Here is a 22,690-nt window from a genome sequence, read left to right as displayed (position 1 = left end):
CACCAACACCATGTCATCCACGTAAACAAGTAACCCAAGAAAAATCCCGTCATGGTTTCGCGTGAACAAGGAATAATATGCCCAAGATTGAACAAATCCTAAGGCTTGCAAGAATGCCGTCAACTTTGAAAACCAATTTCGGGAAGCTTGTTTCAATCCGTACATCGATTTCTCCAACTTGCATACTTGATTTCGATTTGTTCCTTCGAAACCCGGTGGAAGGCGCATGTACAGTTCTTCTTCTAAGTCTCCATGCAAAAAAGCGTTGTTCAGATCCAACTGCTCTATCATCCAATGTTTTGCAGCTGCTACTGCTAACAAGCACCGCACGCTCGTCATTATTGCCACAGGCGCATAAGTTTCATTGTAGTATATCCCTTCTACTTGAGTGAAACCTTGTGCTACGAGTCTTGCTTTATATCTTTCAATCGTTCCATCTGCTTTGTACTTAATCTTATATACCCATTTGCATCCAATAGGCCTTTTTCCTTGTGGCAACGGCACAATCTTCCACGTCCCATTTTTTTCAAGTGCATCTAATTCCTTCTGCATTCCTTCCCTCCATTTTGGGTTTGGTGCTGCCTCCAAGTAATGTTGCGGTTCTCGTATCTCATCAATTGCGGCCAAAAACTCCTTATGCTTCCTGGAAAAACAATTAGTAGAAACGTAGTTGACTAAAGGATAGAGAGTACCTCGCTTTTCTGACTTTGAATGGACGAAGTGATTGACGCATGACGAAGGGTTTATTACTCGACTAGACTTGTAGCTGTAATCCTTGCACCAATATGGTGCATATCTCTGTCGTGCCCCCCTTCCTAATGGCTCAGCATGCGTGTCACTTACTTCATCCCCCACTATATCTCTTGTTGCTTCGTCGTTGGTAAGGCATTCGACAGCAGTATTCTCTTCAACAGCAATGTTCTCGGCAGCAACATTCTCATCAACATCAACAGTAATATCCACTTTTTCACTCGCCCTATCATCGTGGGTCATCTCGACTACCCGTGGGTCTCCAATCCCGTCATCATTCGACTGAAAAGTCGCACCATCTAGGTTATAAGGGAGTTGATTCTCGAAAAAGGTTACATCTCGTGAAACCAACAATTTTTTTTCTTTTAAGTCGTAGACCTTCCACCCCTTTTTATTATGCGGATACCCCAAGAAGATGCACTTTCTCCCTCGTTCACCATACTTATCCTTCGGTCTATCCTTATTGTGCACATAACAAAGGCATCCGAATACTTTCAAATGAACAAGTGATGGTTTTTCTCCACATAGCAATTCATAAGGTGTTTTTCCATCTAATATAGGTGTGGGAGTTCGATTAATTAAATATACCGCCGTCAAGATGCATTCTCCCCAAAAACTAATAGGAAGATTAGCCTCGAATCTTAATGCTCTAGCCTTCTCAAGGATATGTCGATGCTTTCGTTCGGCTCTGCCGTTTTGTTGTGGGGTGTCTGTGTTACTGGTTCGGAAAACAATTCCTTCATCTTCATAATAATATTGCATTGGCCCTGACAGAAATTCCTCCCCATTATCACTCTGTACGATTTTTACTCTTGAATCGTATTGATTCTTAACCATTTGACAGAACACCCTCAATATTTCTCCTGCCTCGCCTTCGTGTTTCATCAAGTATACCCACACATGTCTGCTATGATCATCAACAATTGTTAGGAAATAATGGCAACGTGTTAAACTTGTTACACTATATCCTCCCCAAATATCACAATGTATTAAACCAAACAAAACATCACATCTTTTATTATTAATCGAAAAAGGAACTCGAGTTTGTTTAGCCCTACAACAAGCATCACAAGCCTCACTGGGATCCCAAACTAAATTATCACCAACTATCCTAGAAAACTTAGATAAAATATTGTGTGAAGGGTGTCCTAGCCTCGCATGCCACAACTTCGTCCTCCTTGACGCATCTACCTTGCTTGCCATTTGTATTTTCTCCCCTTTGTAGTAACAAACCCCATCACGCGCATCACCCCGTCCAATCTCCGTCTTCATAGCTCGGTCCTGGATCACACAAAAGTCAGGGTGAAACGTTACTACACAATTGTTTTCTCTTATTAATTGTTCAACAGAAATTAAATCACATTGCAAAGTTGGTACATAGAGAACATCCTTTAACACAAAGTTTTTGTCTATGACGACTTCACCGTGGTCACAAGCCTCGACTTTTCTCCCATCTGGTAGGCCAACAATGGATGTGCTCATTGTTCGGATGTGACTCAAACATTCACGTCGCCCAGTTATGTGGTGAGAGCAACCACTATCAATGAGCCATTCAATATTAATAGCGGCATTCATACCTGTCAATTTATCGCCTTTGTCGGGGCTTGCGGCTAGTATGAGACGTAAGCGCTCAATTTCTTCACTGCTAAAAGGATTACTAGCCTGCGTGCCCGTCTCCTTCACACCACCTGTTGCGCCAACTGCGCTTGCCTGGTATGTGGTATGTTGTCCACGTCCGCCGTTTCTTCCTCCTCGACTCGCGTTGCCTCTACCACCAGTCATTTCCCTACGACCTCGGCCTCGGCCGCGGGCTCTCACGGCTTCATACCCGTGCTTCCCATAGCAAGTGTCTTCGGTATGATAAAGTTTACAACAATGGGTGCACTGTGGTATCTCTTCCTCATCTACACCTCCTTGACTTCCATTCACTGCTTTGCCTCTTCCGAATCCATGTATTTTCACTAACATGGCCATCTCATTCCTTTCATCCTTTTCCTTCATCATATTCACATGCCTTTCTTCTCTCAAGACAAGTCAATAAGCCCTTGCAAGAGAGGTGATGCTATCTTCCATCAAGAGATTTGATCGTAGATTACCATAGAGTTTCGAGTCCAATCCCATCAAGAACTGATGGAATTTCTCCTCCTCACGCTCCTTCGTCAACTCTGTGGCTGCTCCACATGTACAAGGCGGAACCCGCGAATAATTTGCCAACTCGTCCCATATGATCTTGAGACAAGTGTAATAATCCACTACCGACTCCCTTCCTTGCTTACAATCATTCAATTCTCCCTTTAATTGATGAACTCGTGGTGTGTTACCTGCCGCGTATCTCTCACGTAATTCATCCCAAATTTCTTTCACGTTTCCCGAAAACGTGATACTTGGATGTAATTTGTCGCCAATGGAACTCCGCAGCCATCCCCTTATCATGGCATTGCATTGCCTCAATGCTACTAACGCAATGTTATCTTCTCCCTCGTCTCCTTGAGGTTTTTCTACCTTTCCTTCTATAAACCCGAGTTTATTCTTTGCATCAAGACTGTTCTTCACAGTCGCTGCCCATAGGTCGTAGTTCTCACCATTGAATTTCGTTGTGGTGCGCGACATGTTGGGAGTATCAGAAGGGTGGAGATAAAGTGGGGATGACATTAGTATAACTGGTATAATTCGCTTCTCCGGTTCTCTGATTCCTTTCCCAGAATCTCCTATCTTCGTCATCGCTCAGAATGGGTTTTGTTATTTTGTGATTGATAGGTTTTTGTGGATTAACCTGCTCTAGATACCATGATAAAACAAGAATATGAAGAGAGAATTGATGGAAGATTTTCTGTGTATTTACTTGAATGAATACGATACATATATCTATACATCTCCATACTAAAAGATAGATATTCATCCTAACTTATATCAACAACATTATCTCTAACTTATACATGAATATCTAAAAGATAATATTATATCTTAACAGAAAATATTATCATATCTTTTCAACCTCACTGACTAAGGGGATGGTCAACGAAAGGACAGTTTGATAGGTCAACGAAACACCTTTCACATTATATTGCTTAGAAGATTACATATATTCTACAACTTGGTTCATTAAATAAAAATTCTCATATATAATCAAATAAAACACAAATATAAGTTTCTTTTTCCCTCTAAGAGCTCAGTGCAATGGATATGCTAACAGTCATCCAAGGCGTCACAAGTCACAACTAAATTAAAATCAGGATGTGAACGAGCAGGGAATTCAACTATATGTAGTACACAGGGAAAAAAAAATAATCAACTCTACATAGTTTGGAATTCACAAATTAAGCTTATTGGACCTCTACATAATTTTTCGAAAGACCGTTGCTAGAGAACTAGAAAGCATCATCAGAGAATATCTTTGGGCATGAACAGAAAAGGAAGAGAGCTTTAGTAGCCTGAGGCCTTAGTTTATACCAGAGCAACATGGTGACCTGGTATCAACTATAGTTTGCCACAGCATTGAACTGATTTGGGCGATTATATGGCAGGCGACTATCTAATGATGAAAGGAGTGGATGAGATTTTTCCCAAAACGGGGGAAGTTCTAGACTTACAGCTTACCTACGTATTGTTGTTAGTAATGTGAGCAAAGTAAAGAATCTAGGAACCAATACCATAGTGAAAAACCTACCAGCAAAAGAGTATGCCCATTCTCTTAGAAAGTTCGAACTTCACAATTCTTCAGCAACCTAGAAAGTCTTTAGCTTCATCAGCACTAGGAAGCATGTTATCCTTTAAGCTGAAATGGCAAATAGACCCACAACTATTACACATCTTTAAGTATTAGTAATCAAGAGGCTCTTCTGTTATTACTAAGATGTAACAAAATGGTTCTTTTTGCAGTTGAAGTGTATAAGCATCTTATAAAAATATGTAAAGATTAATTTAATTGATAAGAGACCAAAACACCACGTAGGTAGGCAGTGTGAGAAGCAAGAGTCCTCTTTCAATAATGATTGATTGTTGTATGCGTGGTTATCAAACGAGGCATACAAGGTTCTCTCACATAAAATAATAGACAAGCTTCGAATATCAATGGAACTCAATTCGAAACTCGAGCACTCTAACTAATCCAAAGATAAGTCACACCACCTTGAATCAATTAAAGGTCCTAAGATCACCACTTAATGTGCTAGATTAAGTTAGCATAGGAAGATTTCAATAGTTTCCAATCCAAGAAACGAAAGAAACAAAGGTAAATGTTCACGGTTTTTCAGTCATAAAAAGTCTGTGTCTTTCATTCATCTCATTGCTTTATATAGCAATGTATCTATTACAACTGAAAGTTTTCTTACATTAATAAAATAGAAAACTAAATAAAAGAAATGAAACACACTACACACGTTTAACTTGGCTAATACAACCACCTAGGAAAACCGGGTTTCCTAGTAACTAACTCCTACATTCATGGCGCCTTACTTCATGCTTGTTGCACGTCTTTGGGAGGTAGTTATAGATGCATCATGGACTTGTTCAAAGCACACGTCCAACTCCTTTTCTTCACGTTCTCCTTAAGTTGAATAGCCACTACTTACATTCGAACTAACTGGAATTAAACATACGAAAGCAAGCACACACACTAAGCAAGCTAAGTAAACTAACAAGCTGGAAAATAAACTAAGTTACATAAGCCTAGTGAAATAACTTAAGTAACTATACTAACAATGGACTCTAGGGATGAATCAATGCTAGTAATAACCGGATGATGAATAGTGTTATGAATGAGCTCGCCCACTAAACAAATGAGCTTGGAGTCTTTCTCTATGATAAGCGTGGAAGCCACGCCATCATCCTCCCCTTCTTGAAAAGAGTTTGACCTCAAACTTGGAATAGATGCTTCATCTTCATAGAAAGGACTTAGATCACTTACATTAAAGGTTGCGGAGACACCATATTCACCTGGAAGCTCGACCTTGTAGGCATTATTATTGATCTTCTCAAGGACCTTGAATGGACCATCACTTCTAGGGCTGATCTTAGAGCGTCTCTTTGATGGAAAGCGTTCCTTGCGCAAATGAATCCACACCAAATCCCCTGGATGAAACTGGACATCTTTCTTCTTCTTATCCATTCGAAGCTTGAGTGCCTCATTAGCTTTAATGATCCTTGCTCGAACCATTTCATGCAACTTCTTAATCTCTTGTGCGCGTTCATGAGCTACTTGGCTGAACTTGTTGTGAATAGGTATAGGGGAAAGATCAAGAGGAGTGCATGGGTTAATGCCATAGACAATTTCAAAAGGACTCATACCCGTGACTTTGTGAGGGACCCTATTATAGGCAAATTCAGCATGGGGCAACATATCTTCCCATTGGCGAGGACTCTTAGTGGCTAATGCTCGAAGTAAGGTGCCTAAGGTGCGGTTGGTTACTTCGGTTTGGCCGTCTGTTTGAGGGTGGCTTGAGGTGCTGAATTTGAGCTTAGTTCCCATTTTCTTCCACAATGTTAACCAAAGTGGCTCAAGAATTTTGTGTCCCTATCACTCACCATACTCCGAGGGATTCCATGGAGGCGCACCACTTCTTTGAAGTACAATAGAGCCGTTTGCACCGCATCATGAGTAGTGTGACTAGGTATAAAATGTGCCATTTTAGAAAAACGGTCCACCACCACCATGATGGCATCCTTGTGATGTTGTGTTCTTGGTAGTCCCGTAATGAAGTCGAGACTTATATCTTCCCAAGGGGCTTGAGGTGTTGGAAGGGCATATAAAGACCTTGGGGTAGAGAATGACCCTTAGCCTTTTGACACACGAGGCACCTCTTAACAATATACTCTACATCACGCATGAGCTTGGGCCAATAAAAATAATCACTCACCAATGTTGTGGTCTTCTCAATACCAAAGTGACCTGCTAATCCTCCCTCATGAAACTCCTTAATTAGGGTCTCACGCACACTATGTTTTGGCACACACAACCGGTTCTTCTTGAAAAGGAACTCATCAAATATATGGTAGTCTCCTTGAGCATGGATTTGACACTTCTCCCACAATTCACCAAAATCAGGATCATCTTTGTAACCTTCCTTCAACACTTCAAGGCCAATGACACGTCCCTTTAATGATCCAAGCAATGCATACTTCCTTGATAGGGCGTCAGCTCCCTTATTCATTTTTCCAGATTTATGCTTGATCACAAAGTGGAAAGCTTGCATCGTTTCAACCCATTTAGCATGCCTTGGTTGGAGCTTTTGTTGGCTTTGTAGATATTTTAAGGCTTCATGGTCAGAATGGAGGATAAACTCCTTTGCTATTAGGTAATGGCGCCAATGCTCAAGAGATCTCACAAGGGCATAGAATTCCTTGTCATAAGTAGAGTACTTACGTTTTGCTTCATTGAGTTTCTCACTAAAATAGGCTATAGGGCGCCCATTTTGTGATAAAACAGCCCCAATGCCTACTCCCGAGGCATCACATTCAATCTCAAAGACTTCTTCAAAGTTAGGAAGGGCAAGGATAGGAGCTGTAGTGAGCCTCCTTTTAACCTCTTCAAAGGCCTTTTGTGCTTGTTCATTCCATTGAAAATGTTTTAGCTTAGTTAGCTCGGTAATTGGTGCCATGAGTGAGCTAAAATCTCGAACAAACCTCCTATAAAAGGAAGCCAAGCCATGGAAGCTCCTAACTTGATAAATGGAACTAGGAACTGCCCAATCTCGGATGGCTTGCACCTTCTTCTCATCTACTTCAATACCTGCATGAGAAACTACAAAGCCAAGAAAAGTTACTTGGTTAGAAAAGAATTGGCACTTCTCCAAGTTACCATAAAGTTTCTCTCCCTCCAATACTTCGAAAACTTGTTTCAAGTGCTCCACATGCTCCATTTCAGTGTGGCTATAGACCAAGATATCATCAAAGTATACAACTACAAAGCGCCCCAAGAATGGCTTCAATGTTTGGTTCATTAGGCGCATGAAAGTGCTAGGGGCATTTGATAATCCAAATGGCATAACTAGCCATTCATATAAGCCCTCCTTTGTCTTGAAGGCTGTTTTCCATTCATCCCCTTCATGTATACGGATTTGATGGTATCCACTCCTTAGGTCTATCTTAGAGAAGATCTTAGCACCATGTAGGTCATCCAATAAATCATTTAACCTAGGTATAGGAAAACGATATTTGATTGTGATCTTGTTGATAGCCCTACTATCCACACACATACGCCACTCTCCATTTTTCTTTGGCACTAATAGGGTAGGAACAGCACAAGGGCTCAAGGACTCTCGAATCATTCCTTTAGACAACAATTCTTCCACTTGTCTCCTAATCTCCTCAGTTTCTTTAGGGTTGGTCCTATAGGCTGGTTTATTAGGAAGACTAGCACCTGGGATGAGGTCAATTTTATGTTGTATGTCACGTTTTGGGGGAAGGCCAGGAGGTATTTGTGAAGGGAAAACGTGAGTATATTGGTCAAGTAGAGGAATGAGTAGAGGGTGTTTGGGTTCTTGTGGTGTTGGGGTATCATCAAGGCCACTCAATATCAACTCTTTGAAAGAATCATATTCTTGATGAGCAGATTTCATCAAGGTAGTAAGAGATAGGGTTTTCTTAGTAGGGACATTTTGGTTCTCGGATAGTTTAGGAATGAGAGGGGTGAGGGTGATTCGTTTGTGGTTTTTAGTGAAGGAATAAGTATTTTTGTAGCCATCATGACTCACTCTTCTATCAAACATCCATGGTCTACCTAGAAGTACATGACAAGCATCCATGGGAATAACATCACACCATAATTCCTCCTCATAAGTTCGACCAATGCTAAAGGAAAGAAGGACACGAGAGGTTACATGTAGACCTTTGCCTTGATTAAGCCATTGAATAATGTAGGGTGAGGGGTGAGGTTTAGTTGTTAGGTTCAGTTTGGTTACAAGAGTTTGAGAGGCAACATTTGTGCAACTACCACCATCAATAATCAAAGAACATACCTTCCCTTCAATGGTGCAGCGTGTATGGAATATAGCCTCTCGTTGTAGTTGATCCTCATGGATGGGGAGACTACTAAGGCTTCGCCTAACCACCAAACACTCTCCTTCATCTGGTCCAACAATCCTTCCTAGTTCATACTCCTCTCCAGACTCCTCATCTCCTTGTTCTTCATACTCAACCTCCAAAGCTTCATACTCCGCAAGACTCACAACCTTCTTGTTGGGACACTCACTGGCTATATGACCCAACCCTTGGCATCTATAACACCTTCTTGGTGCCTTGTTTAGGGTTAAAGGGGTGTCGGTTTTTGGATTAGTCTTAGGGGTAGATGTAGTAGGTTGGGTAGGTTTTTGAGTGGTAGGGTTTGGTTTAGTGTAAGGTGTGGTTTTGGTAAATGAACGTGAGGGCTCCCATTTCCCTTTACCTTTGGCCTTTTGTTGGCGTTCCACCTTGTGTGCTAACAACACCAACTCCTCCAATGTGGAATAGGTATGCAGCTCCACGACATTAGCAATTTGAGACTCCAATCCTCCAAGGAACCGCACCAAAGTTTGTGGCTCATCTTCTCTCACATCACACTTCATCAAGTATGACTCAAATTCTCGAGCATAATCTTCTACACTACTACTTCCTTGGTGTAGGTGATGGAACTTAGCAAAGTTTTCTTGGGTGTAATATGTGGGTAGAAACTTTTGCTTGAGGAGCTTTCTCATCTTCTCCCACGTTCTCACCTTCTCTTTGCCCATTCTTTCTCGCTTAGTACACACACTTGCCCACCAAGTAGATGCATACTTGCGCAATTTCAAAGCCACCAACTTGACCCTCTTCTCTTCAGGAACTTGCTTGTAATCAAAAACTCGCTCCACTGTTCGAAGCCACTCAATAAAACCATCAGCATCAAGCCTCCCATCATAGTCTGGGATGTCCACCTTAATATCACTCGAGTTGTTTGGGTTGTGGTTCCTTCTTGGGGTAGCACCAGGTTGATCATTGTTAAAGGAGTGGGGATTACCTTCATCCTCTGGAAATTCTTGATCTCCTCTATTGAGTCTCAACCTCAAGGAGAGTTGCCTTACTTGGTCTTGCAATAGGGCCATGCGCGCTGTAGACTCGCGCTTCTCAGCCTCTACTCTTTGAAGGAACTCACGCCAATTCTCCGGGGGGTCATTGGAAGCAGCCATGGTTTGGGTGGGTGTTTGGGGTTGTGTTTGGGATAGTAAATAGGTCCGTAATGGTTGTAGCTCTGATACCAAGATGTTGTATGCGTGGTTATCAAACGAGGCATACAAGGTTCTCTCACATAAAATAATAGACAAGCTTCGAATATCAATGGAACTCAATTCGAAACTCGAGCACTCTAACTAATCCAAAGATAAGTCACACCACCTTGAATCAATTAAAGGTCCTAAGGTCACCACTTAATGTGCTAGATTAAGTTAGCATAGGAAGATTTCAATAGTTTCCAATCCAAGAAACGAAAGAAACAAAGGTAAATGTTCACGGTTTTTCAGTCATAAAAAGTCTGTGTCTTTCATTCATCTCATTGCTTTATATGGCAATGTATCTATTACAACTGAAAGTTTTCTTACATTAATAAAATAGAAAACTAAATAAAAGAAATGAAACACACTACACACGTTTAACTTGGCTAATACAACCACCTAGGAAAACCGGGTTTCCTAGTAACTAATCCTACATTCATGGCGCCTTACTTCATGCTTGTTGCACGTCTTTGGGAGGTAGTTATAGATGCATCATGGACTTGTTCAAAGCACACGTCCAACTCCTTTTCTTCACGTTCTCCTTAAGTTGAATAGCCACTACTTACATTCGAACTAACTGGAATTAAACATACGAAAGCAAGCACACACACTAAGCAAGCTAAGTAAACTAAACAAGCTGGAAATAAACTAAGTTACATAAGCCTAGTGAAATAACTTAAGTAACTATACTAACAATGGACTCTAGGGATGAATCAATGCTAGTAATAACCGGATGATGAATAGTGTTATGAATGAGCTCGCCCACTAAACAAATGAGCTTGGAGTCTTTCTCTATGATAAGTGTGGAAGCCACGCCATCATTGATAAACAACAATTTGCCAGTTATTCCCTCCGTCCCATAATATAAGTCCTGATTCTGTTTTTACACGGGAATTAAGGTAAATTAGAATTTTGTTTTATTTAAATAAAAAGATTCATTTTTATTGGAAAACACCTACATTATTTTTTTCTTTTTAACAAAAAATAAAAACCTTAACATTAATATTGCATAGTTTGATGTGTAGAGGAGTTTAATGGGTTACGAGATTCTATTTTATCATTAATAATGGTGCATTGGAAGCTGAAATTATGAGGACATTTTGGGAGTTAAATTATTTTTATGAGGGTATTTTGGGTAAAAGTATTGATTGAAAATAGAAACAAGACTTATATTTTGGGACACTTTAAAAGGAAATGGGACTTATATTATGGGACGGAGGGAGTACGTGCAAATACAATAAAGATAGCACTGGAACACCCATACTACTTATCTCAGCGAAAAACGGAGAAAACAACATCGTAGTAGCTCAGTTATGATCAGGCTTATCCAGCTTACTTTACCAATAGTTATGTGTGGATTCTTATTTTCTATTACACTTTCTTGGGATAGTGGTAGACCCAAGATTTTAGTTTTGGGGTGTCAGCCAGTTTGGTGCACTTCTCAACCTTGCTGGATGGCTACATTTGTATTCATGGTCAAACTTATTATCCTAAGATCCATAACCTGTACTTTGTAGCACAGAAACTCTGATGGAGGTTATGTTCCCAGTGAAAAACTTGGAAACTCTGGTTCTCTACTAAACTAAGGGAGTAAACATATTCTTTGAGTGAGAGACTAGTTTTTTTCCCCTCAGGCCTCTAGGATCTTTAGAGTTACAAAGTGACCTTTACGTTGTCAGATCTCTTATGATAAACTGAATCAACTTCAATACCCTCTTTTTTCACATTTTTTCTTCATAATAAATTAATTACTTTATATCTCTTTCCAAATTTATTGTTTTAGTTACCACGTTCCATGTTTTTTGATTGTTTGAAAGTAAAAAAGATGGATCACTATCAGGTTTAGCTGCTCCTTGTAAAAGATAATGTTCACACTTATCATCAACAGTTTACCTAGAAAACCTTTAAATTGTTGCCCTTTGCATCTAAAAGTTACAGCAGAAGAATAACAGTTTACCTAGACTAAATTAGAAAACTGCACCTTTTCCCCTGAAATTTCATTTAAAAAAATCTTGAAATCACAGCGAATATAAAATCTAAGAACATTCACCTATAGTACAAAATGGTTACATTTTGATCTTAATTGATGATGTTGATCTTTCCTACTTTATTTCAAGTTATGGAGATTCTTGTTTACACTTGAGTAAGTGTTATTTTTCTTATGGATTAGGGTATTCATGATTGTTGCTTGGCGATTGAGAATGAATTTGAGATTCAAATTGTTGCAATTGGACAAGTGCACATACCGGGGTCATCGGAAGTGACTTTGAATCATTTCACCTCTTTATCACAAGACTATCGTTGAGTCTCCATTACCAAAGATATTGTGCCAACTGCACCATTACCATGTCCCAATGAGGAGTGTAGTGTAGTGTGTCAAGCAAAGTGTACCTTTGTTTCTTGGCCTGCTCACTTAATTTTTCCAAAGACAAAGGTACACTCATCTTATATGTCAAGGTTTTGCAACTACAAATACCTTAATTACAACTGTAGCTTTTGCAACTCAATTAATCATTTTTTTTTCTAAGTATAAAAAGCAGGCAGCAAAGGCCGTTGTCTCACAATCACCAGCTTCTCAAACATTAACCACTCAGAAGTATGACACTACTGATAAGGATCATGCTAAGGTGACCACTGATTTTGTTGAGGACTTTGAAGGAAGAAGCTATGGTGATGAAAAAGACGCGTGGATGCATCATATTATCGATCCCGGATAGCGTATTTCACAATGAGCAAGAGGTAAGGCTTGATTCTGAAGACATATTGGATTGGTGCTTCCAAAGAGAGATGGGATCAACTCACATGTTGATTCTCATGAAGTACGTATTTAGTCGACTTTCAATTGTCTTATTTTTTAAATAATTGTCGATTTCAATAAGTGTCTCTATGAGCTCATTTTGGTATTATAGGAAATTAAGTGAATCATGTCAGAAAGATGGCATATCCGGGGTGTATGGATTTTGTGATCCTAATTATCTAGCTCCATGGACTCCAACTATATAAGAAGAACGATTTGACTATTTATGTCGTGTTTTCGGGTGCAATGGAGGCAAAAACCTGAATCAATTATTTTTTGCACCATTTCATGAAGAGTAAGTGCGTATGCATAATATATTGCAATTTGAACTAAATTAGCATATATGAGTATTTGTTTCGCTAATAAGTTGCACATAGGAGACATTGGATGTTAGCTGCCATAAGCCCTTGGAACAGAACTGTTTTTTGGCTTGATCCTAGTGGAGCAGATCATATTCGTGAATTTTCCGAATAGATCATCAATGAGTATGTGAGCTAGTAATAGTTTACTAATATTATCCTATTATCATGTCTTCATCTAATTAGGTAAAATTTTCTTAGAGGCATTGTAAAAATTTAGCATGGTTCATCGAAAGGACGTCAAGAAATTGAAAAAGAATACTGCTCTATAAGGTAGAACAAGATACAGGTTTGTATAATAAAAATATATTGCATGTAATGACACATTTAAATAGGAATAGTTATGTTCTTAATTTATGTGAACGTTTTCATGACAGTATCCTCGTCAAGCCCTGGGCTCCCTGGATTGTGGCTATTATGTTTGTCGTTACATGATAAAAACTATTGCAAGTAGATGACAATTAATTCCTAATAAGGTAACTTCGTAACTTCTTTGGATATTTTTTCAAGTTTTCACAAGTTAATGGTTTTTGAATATCCAATTTGAGCGTCTTTTTGTGTGATATGCATGTTTGTTGTATTTACTATTTGCTTGCCATTACTATTTCACTTCATTCGTCGTTCCAGTAAACAAGGAGATGATGATTTTTGTAAAGAATGTGGTGGAAACTGAGTTGTTTTTGTCGTGACTTTTATGCCCATGTCCATTTTGGTAAGAGTTAGATAAGTACATTCAAAATAGTATGAAACGTGAATTGTTTTTTGTTTTTGGTGTAGGACTTTGAATGTCAACCCCACTTTAATAGATCAGGCTCCTTAGGTGCTAGACAGTAATTTGGTAGACCTCCCTTTGATGATGATCCTGGCTGCATTTCAATTTAGAGGAGAGAGAATGAAATCATTGGATTCAGAATTTGGATTCTCCTGCATTGTCATTTGTCAGTTGATTTTGGTTTTTGATGTGCAAGAGTAGTGAGACGAGCGCTAAACAGCCTTAATATGCCTCTAAGGAAGCTATCTGATGATGTGATGTTATAGTAATATAGCAGATCTCAAATACGAAATATGCCTATAATTAATTCTACTATATTAGCAAATTAATGATTTTTAGCAGATCTCAGATATACAACATACAACATATGTCTTCAGTTGCACTTTGATTACTTTGGAAATTCGATTGTTGTTGCGTTGATTTTTTGTTGTCGAGTTTGTATATATGGAAGTTATACAATATATATATACTAGTTCTAATTATAATTCTTTGTAATTATTTTGGAGTACTTTCCAGGGATTCCTACCACTTATTCGCAAGAGATGATTGACGAGCTAAGAGATACGTGGGTGAAATATTTAAACAATCAAACACGAGACGATGGAGATTGAAGACAATAGTCAAGTTTCAATTGTATATATTATTTGCTCAAGTTAGAATTTTAATTTTAGTAGATATCATTAGATAATAGAAATTTTAATTTAAAGACATTAATTATTGAAATAAATGGATGCTTTGACTAGTGAAATTGATTTTGTATGTAAATTAAATGTAGCACATATTTTTTAAATTATTAATAAAGCAAGCAGAAATTTTTGTTTCATAATATTATTATTATTGTGGTTATTTATAGATTTGTTTTTTTTAAAGCGTATATACATGGAACCGCAAATACAGGAGCAGATGTATGTATATTGTAACATTTTAATTAAAAAAAATGTAATACACCTAAGAAACCGGTTGTGGTAAATAACTCGTTTCAAAGGGTAAAGGAGACTGGTTATAAATGGTAACTGGTCTCCTAACCTCTTTTCGTAGTATATTTACCTTATCTAACAGACCGATTTTACCTATCAACTGGTCTCTCAAAGAATCAAAAAAAATCATGTATTATAACCGGTCTCTTAACCTAGGACACATGTGAGATGGAAACGTGTTGTCGTCAGGTTTCCTAGGCCGTTTTCAACCGGTCTCCTAGGCTTTTTTTGTAGTAGTGGTTGGAATTCTATGTAAAGTAGCTCAAATCTTAAAAAATGATATGATCTGCATAAAATAATCATATTGAGAAGAAAATAACCTGAAGCCTCCTGGAACACTCTCTTGCAGCAACTACCATCTCACGTGCACCAGTTTCTTTAGCTGGAGCCCATAAATTAGCATCCTTGTGAAATAGAGTGCCAACACGGTAGCCTTTCAGTACGTTGATGATATTGTCTGTTGCCTTCCCACTTCCAAAAGATTACAAAAAAGAATCAGGTCAAGGGAACTTTGTAAGATAAATCAAGAAGATAAATTTACTCAAGAAGTAGCAAAATATTTCAATTCGAATGTCGAACCCTCAACAACATACAAGTAACTCTCGAGAGAGAAATAAAAATAATAAACGCTTCAAAAAAATAATTGATATTTTAAGAATATGATTGTTTTCTTGTTATCTACCTCCATAAAAAAGTAGAATGCTACATACAAACTTGGTCCCAATTCTAGCATTATAATTTATCGTCTCCATATGCTATTTTAAACATGTAATGTTCATTACATCAATATAATATCAACTGTTTCACTTGCACTGTTTCGTTTATTTTGTGAATAGCAAGTTATTGTAGTTCTGGATAAGATCTAACAACAATAGATAATTACTTCCTCCATTTCTTTTCACCACTTTGACTTTTGACACTATGCACATACCCAAATTTAACCATCTTGTACTATTTATACATAGAGAAAGACATAGTCTTGCGGGATTTTGTTAGATTAAGCTCAATATATATCTTCAAAATATAATTTCTTATAATTTTTACCTATACACATACTCAAAGTTGTGAGTCGGCAAATCTGCAGAATAGAGATGGTACAAGAAATAGAAATGTAGGAATATAAGGTTTAGGTTGCTCAAGTGATGCTCTTACCAATCATAAGCGGAAGCATCAGGGAGCACTTATATTGCATATTTGCATCACAATCTAGCACAAGTATTGGCCATGAGCTAGTTATGTTATCATTCACAGGAAGTCTCGAGAAATAAGAGCAAAGAGATCATCCATTTAAAAGTCTTGAGAAATAAGGGCAAAGAGATTGTCCATTTAAAAGAAACTCTAGACGTTAATGATTGCTTACAGGTTTTCAACATGCCTTTGCTCAAGAACACATTCACAACTCAACTTAGTCAAATATTTCATTTACTACTCAATGAAAGTTTGCTGCAAATTCATAACATGGGAACAATGTCTAAACCAAAGTAACATTGCAAAAAACTGGATCGCATACACCATAATCAGTACAACAATACCATAAATACATTGAAACAAGCATGACATATGCTTTAAAGACACCTAAAATAGAAAGTGACTAAATCAATAATGACACTGAATTGGACAAGTAGTAATAAAATCGAACCAGAAACAAAGGGCCATTAGGCATCCAAAACAAACGAATTACATAGAGCCGCACCTAGCTATAATTACAAGGATTCCAGCATTGGCAGCATAAACAGCTTCTTTTACTTTGGCTGTCATACCCCTCAGCCCAATCTAGACTTATCTCCAAAAGTTATTTCTGTCTGATGCTTCTCTTTAACATATGTGTGGATAAGTTTAGATTGGGGGTCGCTTGGTGGACCACTGTAAAGGCCGTCGACATCACTCAAAAAAATAAGGAGATCTGCCTCTAATTCCAAAGCAAGCAAAGCCGCTAATTATGAATTCAAAGTAAAGAAAAAAAAAAGACAGAGAGTCACCTGATAGGAGTCATCCAATCCTAACCCTCCACATATTGGGTTGCAACATCTTTGCCAATCTACCATATAGAACAAAAAAACAAGAAAATAAAATAAAGGTTGGAATTATGTATTTAGATTAGGAAGTTTTACAGATAGTTCCATGAAATAGAACAGATAAACACACCACAAGTCAGACAGTTTACGCGTGAGTCAAAATTATATTAGAAAGGGAACTTTGTCAGATTGAGGTGTCCATTCAGCATCCATTGAAGCAACTACCGAAATGCTCAACATTAGATAAATATAAATACTTCCAATCTATTCAAGAATGTTTATTATCTCATTTCACAACTGTTGGAGAATTGGAAGTACATTCACTCACTCAAGAAACAAACATCACATCAAATCTAGCAAAATGCATTCAATGGAATTCTTATCTTACCGAGTGTAAAAGTGAAATGAATAATGGATGCTCAGATTTATCAAACTCACAACGCCAACCGTAAAATTTGGTCCTATTAAATCTTACCATCAATTTGCTTTGCCACCAAATTACTATTCAGAATTAAATTTATATCTAAGCCCTTTCTCTACATAATTTACCATGTGATGATATCATTGAAAATAAAGAAAGTAGTTCATCTAACATCTAAGCTACCAACAATTACTAAAGCACTACTAAGTGAATTCATATATTTCAGCATTATCCAAAATTTAATGTTACTATATTACAAGCAAAAGGAAGAAGGAAAAGCTACACATATAGGAGCATTTAAGTGAGATCCACCACCATGGACAATAGCATTCATATCATGAATTTCCATACAAATGAAGAAACAGAAGAATAGAGCAAATGTTGCCACAAATTTTATGGCCGCATCTTCAGTCTAGTGATATTAAGTAGCATCACTAACGACTTCACAACATCTGATACTGCTATAACTTTAAAAGGATAGATACATTTGATGAAAGCCTATTAGGAATTAGAATTGAAATATGCAGGACTATGTAACTAAAACAATACATCGTGGTCACCACCTTGACCACCTTTAGGCGGAATTCTTCTTGTTTAGGCTAGAGCTAGAAAACATAGCATCAAGAACATGAAAACACAATAAACATAGTCATATCAATATGTCATCTATTGTGGTAACCACCATAACATCCGAAGTACATCATCTTGTTCTAGTATGGGCAATTTATCAACAAAAATGCCTCAAATGAGTCGGACGATATCATTGAATTGATCATCATACAAGTCAAAAAGAAATCAAATTGCTGGAATGGCACGCAGGACAATTTATCATGTAGATGAATTAGAAAAACTGACAGCACAATAAATACATAAAACCTAATGACTGTATAACTTCATTGTGGTTTCGATACGATATAACGACACTAGTAGAGAAATCGTCAAAGCGTTTCTGCAATAATACAGAAAGACGATCACATTGTAATTTCTTCAAAGTAGACAATAATAGAAAATTTTGACAGGCACCAGAATATAGAAGAATACATCCAGGTAATTTACATTACTAACAATAATTCACTCAAATTCAAATTTCACTGAACCTACTTTGCTTAGAATTTGTATCCGAACTGATCAAACACTAAAAATAACAAGAAATATATAATAAAATAATCAAACTAATCGAACGAAAATATGATTTATTAGCCTTATTCAAACACTGCATTCAATCATAAAAGTGCTAAAATAGAACCAAAATTCAAATGTGAGCTCAAAATTCGCAAAGAGTAGCTTAAAATTCACAGCAATTAAGATAATATTGAGAGGAGAGAGAGAGAGACACGAACGAGTACGAGAGTATCAGAGAAATCGATAGAAGAGCAGAGCTAGGGTTTGACATGTGAGGAGAAAATTCATAGATACGTAGTTACCTCTAGCATCTTATGCAGAAAACGCAGGTAAAGGTCAGATGATTGCGCAGGTACAATTTCGACAACAAAGAGAAGATCAAAACCTAAACCTTAGAATTAAAAGTAAGTCAAATTCGATTCAAACACAATCGCAAGAATCTCGCAAAAACCCTAAAAATCGAGAAAAGTAGATAAAAAAGAAATTTACCTGCCACCGTGAGAGAAGGAGAAGAGGATGCTGGTTGTGTCTGTCACTCCATCATCAAGGAGTCATGGCGGTTGTCCGCCGTGACGTTGTCTGCTCTCGCATTAGGGTTTTGAGTTGGGTCTTGGGAAGAGGACGATGTGTGAATGAGCGATACGAGAGTGACGAGGGAATCGGGATGGGTTTTGGTTTGTTGGTTGTTTCCGTCACAACCCTGGGAACCGGAGAGGGGACCCCCATGAATGGAAGAAAGAAGATGAAAGGACAGAGATTGAGAGAGGGGTTCAAGTTCAACGAAGGAATTGAGATGGGAAGAGAGTAAATGCGGGTGCAAGACTTAGAGGGAGGGAGTTTTGGGGTCCAAAAGAATACTCCATGCTCCTTTTTTCGACCCAATCGGAGCACTTGAGATCCTTTTTTATTTTCAAAAAGAAATGAAGACCATGTGCTCCGTTTTCAAGCTCAACCCAAGCACTTGATAAGTAGCACAAGCACTTTTTTTCACTAGTGGATGGCTGCGTTAGGCACATGAATGTGCACCTGACGTGTGGCAGTGCGCCTGCCACATAGGACTGAGCCTTGCGTAGGGCTTGCGTGAGGCGTACACCTCTCTTTACCTATAAATACTCATGATTTCATGAATTACGGACGACATTTCATTATTTTTTTACGTATACACAAACTTACGAATATCTCCGCAGTACACTTCGAATATCCAAATACTCAAACACTAAATACTTTCAATACTTCAAATCAATTTATATTCCTAATCACACTACGTTCTTGGTTTCACGATTACTCTGCCCAAAGATTGTTGCGCTCTTCTATCTAAACCGCATAGGTATAAACCCTGAGGATCCTTGAATTAATTGTCTATTTTTATATTGACGTTACTAACAATTTTCTTTCCTGATGTAGAAATTTATTATAGAAGCTCTACTGTATATTCTAACCTCTTTTCTATATTTTATTTTATATCATTATAATTCATGCCTTTGTATATCATATGCCTACCTGATCATTATATGCATATTATATGATTGTCCTACTTCATTGATTTTATCACCGACATGATATTTTCACTACTCAAAGACCTAAAGAACTGTTCTAACATTATTAATCAGATTACTTTGCAGAACTTGCTAGGCTCCCTGTAGATTGATTGCATAATAACATATCACTAAAGATAGTCTTTTTATATTTTTCTAGAACCAACCTAGACTAATTATTTTTAGGGTACTTAAAATATTATATGATTATTTTTTGACATAAAATATGTAATGAATCGATATTTAGTAAAGGTCGGTAATGGGCAATATGGATCCTGAATGTATTGTACCGTCACCCCTGAACTCAATCTTTAGTTCACTTTGACCATCTATGGAGTCATGACGGGGAAAACTACATTGGATAAGTCCCTTATTTGTCCCTACGATTTTCTCGTATCCAATTAGGTTTATGATTCTTTCTAAAAAGAATTGTTGACGACTTCTTTCAAAATAAATTTCAATAAAACCTTAACAATGGGCTAGTCTAATATAATACACGCTCACATTGCGTAGGCGAAAGAAAAACATGCCTACAATTTGGCGACTTCACTGAGGAGGATTTTTTTTAATAATACTTTTTTAAAAATGAGTGAGTGCAACTGAAAAATACGATTCATTCTTATTTTTATGCCTTTGAATAATATACAGTTTTGCGTATGCGTGCATATTGTTTAACCCACTATAAGTACAATCTACCTTGCCTCATCAGCACATGCTCTATGTGTGAGGTCACCCCCGAGGGCTTTGTGCTTTGTCCTTCTAAAAAGCTGTCTGAACGATAGAGATTTGGATCTTAATTAGTTATAAGCAAACCTACCCAACCATGGCATTGTTCTCTTGATCCTGACTTGAGAACTGGAGTGCTACACGTGGCCACCTTTTTAAGCAAAAGTACGAAGCGTGGGATCAATTTTTTAGTCATAGTCCCTTTTCAGACTGAACTTAAACCTGACCAATAGTTTCAAACATAAAACTGTACTTTAGGTTGAAACTTTGCATCCATGTTATATGACATTTGCCTGTGATTGCAATTTTTACCTGTTCTTATATTGTCGAATTGTCCTTACTATGCGTCGTTCCTAAGATCCCGTCCAACGAACAATAAGAAAATCGTCAATTGCCCAATACGTCGCTGGAATCCCCGAAAACGTGTCGGGGAGTAGTGCGCCAAGCGCATTAAGTTGTGTCTGCCACACCGCTCTCGGGCCAGACCCACGGCGCACAGCAATGCTGCGCGACACGCAGTCTGTGCGTCGCACTGTTTTCACTAATACAGTTAGTCCTATGTTTGTCTGTCTGCATTCACGTTAAAAGAAATATGGTCATTTAGATGTCTAACATAATCCAACAAATGAATCTTTTCATGCAAGGTCGAGTCTGTCCTAAAAAAGTGCATCTAAAGTGGTAATTTTAGAGTTAGAGTTGTCATGTATGTCTAACTCTTCCCACTTTCTCCCTCCTGTTCAACTAATATTCCCTATCAATTCTACCCAATCTTACCTTACCATATTCAGTTAATTTCAAAAAACATAGATTTTTCAAAATCAATCCTAAACCTACTCCTATTTGACTTTTTTTTTTAAAAAAATTACTAATCATCATCATACACGAAATTTGAAAAAATATATATTTTCGAAATTAATCCATTATCTTTTCCAAACAAAAGAGAAAATAAGGGGTTTCTTTCAAAAAAAAAAATTCGAAAATTCTAATCCCAGTCCAAACACCTTCATTCAATTCAATCAACCCACTCCAATACATCCTTCATGCATTTTAGGCTCGTATGCATTACAGTCAAATTCAATTGCATTTATTTTAGGCCCCTGTTAATTAGAGTCCATTTCACATTCATATTAGGTCAACTAATTTGAGTCCATGCATTCATATTAGACCCGCTAGCATTAGAGTCCATCTTAGGCCCATAGAAGTCCAGCCCATGTCACAAAGTAGGTCCATTTGCATCTCTATAGTGAACTCTAGTCTATATCAAGCCTAGTCTAAGTCTAATCCAAGTCTATTCGAATCCCTCTCCAATGTCAATCCTATGTACATTTTTCAAGTCTAACTAACCCAATATAGGACGAAGTCCAAAATTAGGTCCATATAAAGCCCAACTCAATTCTTAAGTTTAATTAAGTCCAATTCCAAACCATATAGAATGAAGTCAGAACCATTATGTCTAGCGAAGCTAACACCCTTTAAGTCCATAAAGACACTTTCACCTAGCGAAGCTAGTCATCCCTGTAAGTCCATAACGATAACCTTTAAGTCCATAATAGCACCTTGACCTAGTGAATAGTCATCCCTGTAAGTCCATAACGACACCCTTTAAAACTATAATGGAACCTTGACATAGTCAAGCTAGTCTTCCCTTTAAGTCTATAGCGGCACCATGTAAGTCATGACGACAGCTTGACCTAGCAAAGCTAGTCATCCCTAAGACCATAAAGGCACGCTCTGAGTTTAGCCAAGATACCCCTACCTTATACCTATAGTAGTCCACATCCTCGAGTCTAGCGAAGCTAGTCTACACTAAGTCTATAATGGCCCGAAATCATCAAGTTTGGCGAAGACAATTCCTTCCGAGGTCTAGCGAATCTAGCATAAGCAACCCTTTTGGGTCTAGTCTAGTCCAACCCAGTCCATATCTGCATTTGCATATAGTTAGGCCCATGTCGCCATCAGAACAATAATCATAGCCATTTCTACTCATTTCTCATTTTC

At 37.9% G+C, this 22,690-nt stretch overlaps 1 long non-coding RNA gene across 1 annotated transcript; it reads right to left on the bottom strand.

Annotated features, from left to right (window-relative positions):
* Positions 1-16,306: 16,306 nt before the first annotated feature.
* On the bottom strand, positions 16,307-19,328 carry LOC125494802 (uncharacterized). Its single transcript, XR_007271044.2, has 3 exons — positions 18,921-19,328; positions 18,734-18,822; positions 16,307-16,911 (listed from the first exon to the last, which is right to left on the bottom strand). It is a non-coding gene; the product is annotated as an uncharacterized LOC125494802 (long non-coding RNA).
* Positions 19,329-22,690: the final 3,362 nt, after the last annotated feature.

Source organism: Beta vulgaris, chromosome 2 (genome assembly GCF_026745355.1).
Source record: "Beta vulgaris subsp. vulgaris cultivar EL10 chromosome 2, EL10.2, whole genome shotgun sequence".
In the NCBI taxonomy this organism is placed as follows: Eukaryota; Viridiplantae; Streptophyta; class Magnoliopsida; order Caryophyllales; family Amaranthaceae; genus Beta; species Beta vulgaris.
The sequence above is the reverse complement of the archived record's forward strand: the minus strand, read 5'-3'. Positions and strand labels throughout refer to the sequence as shown.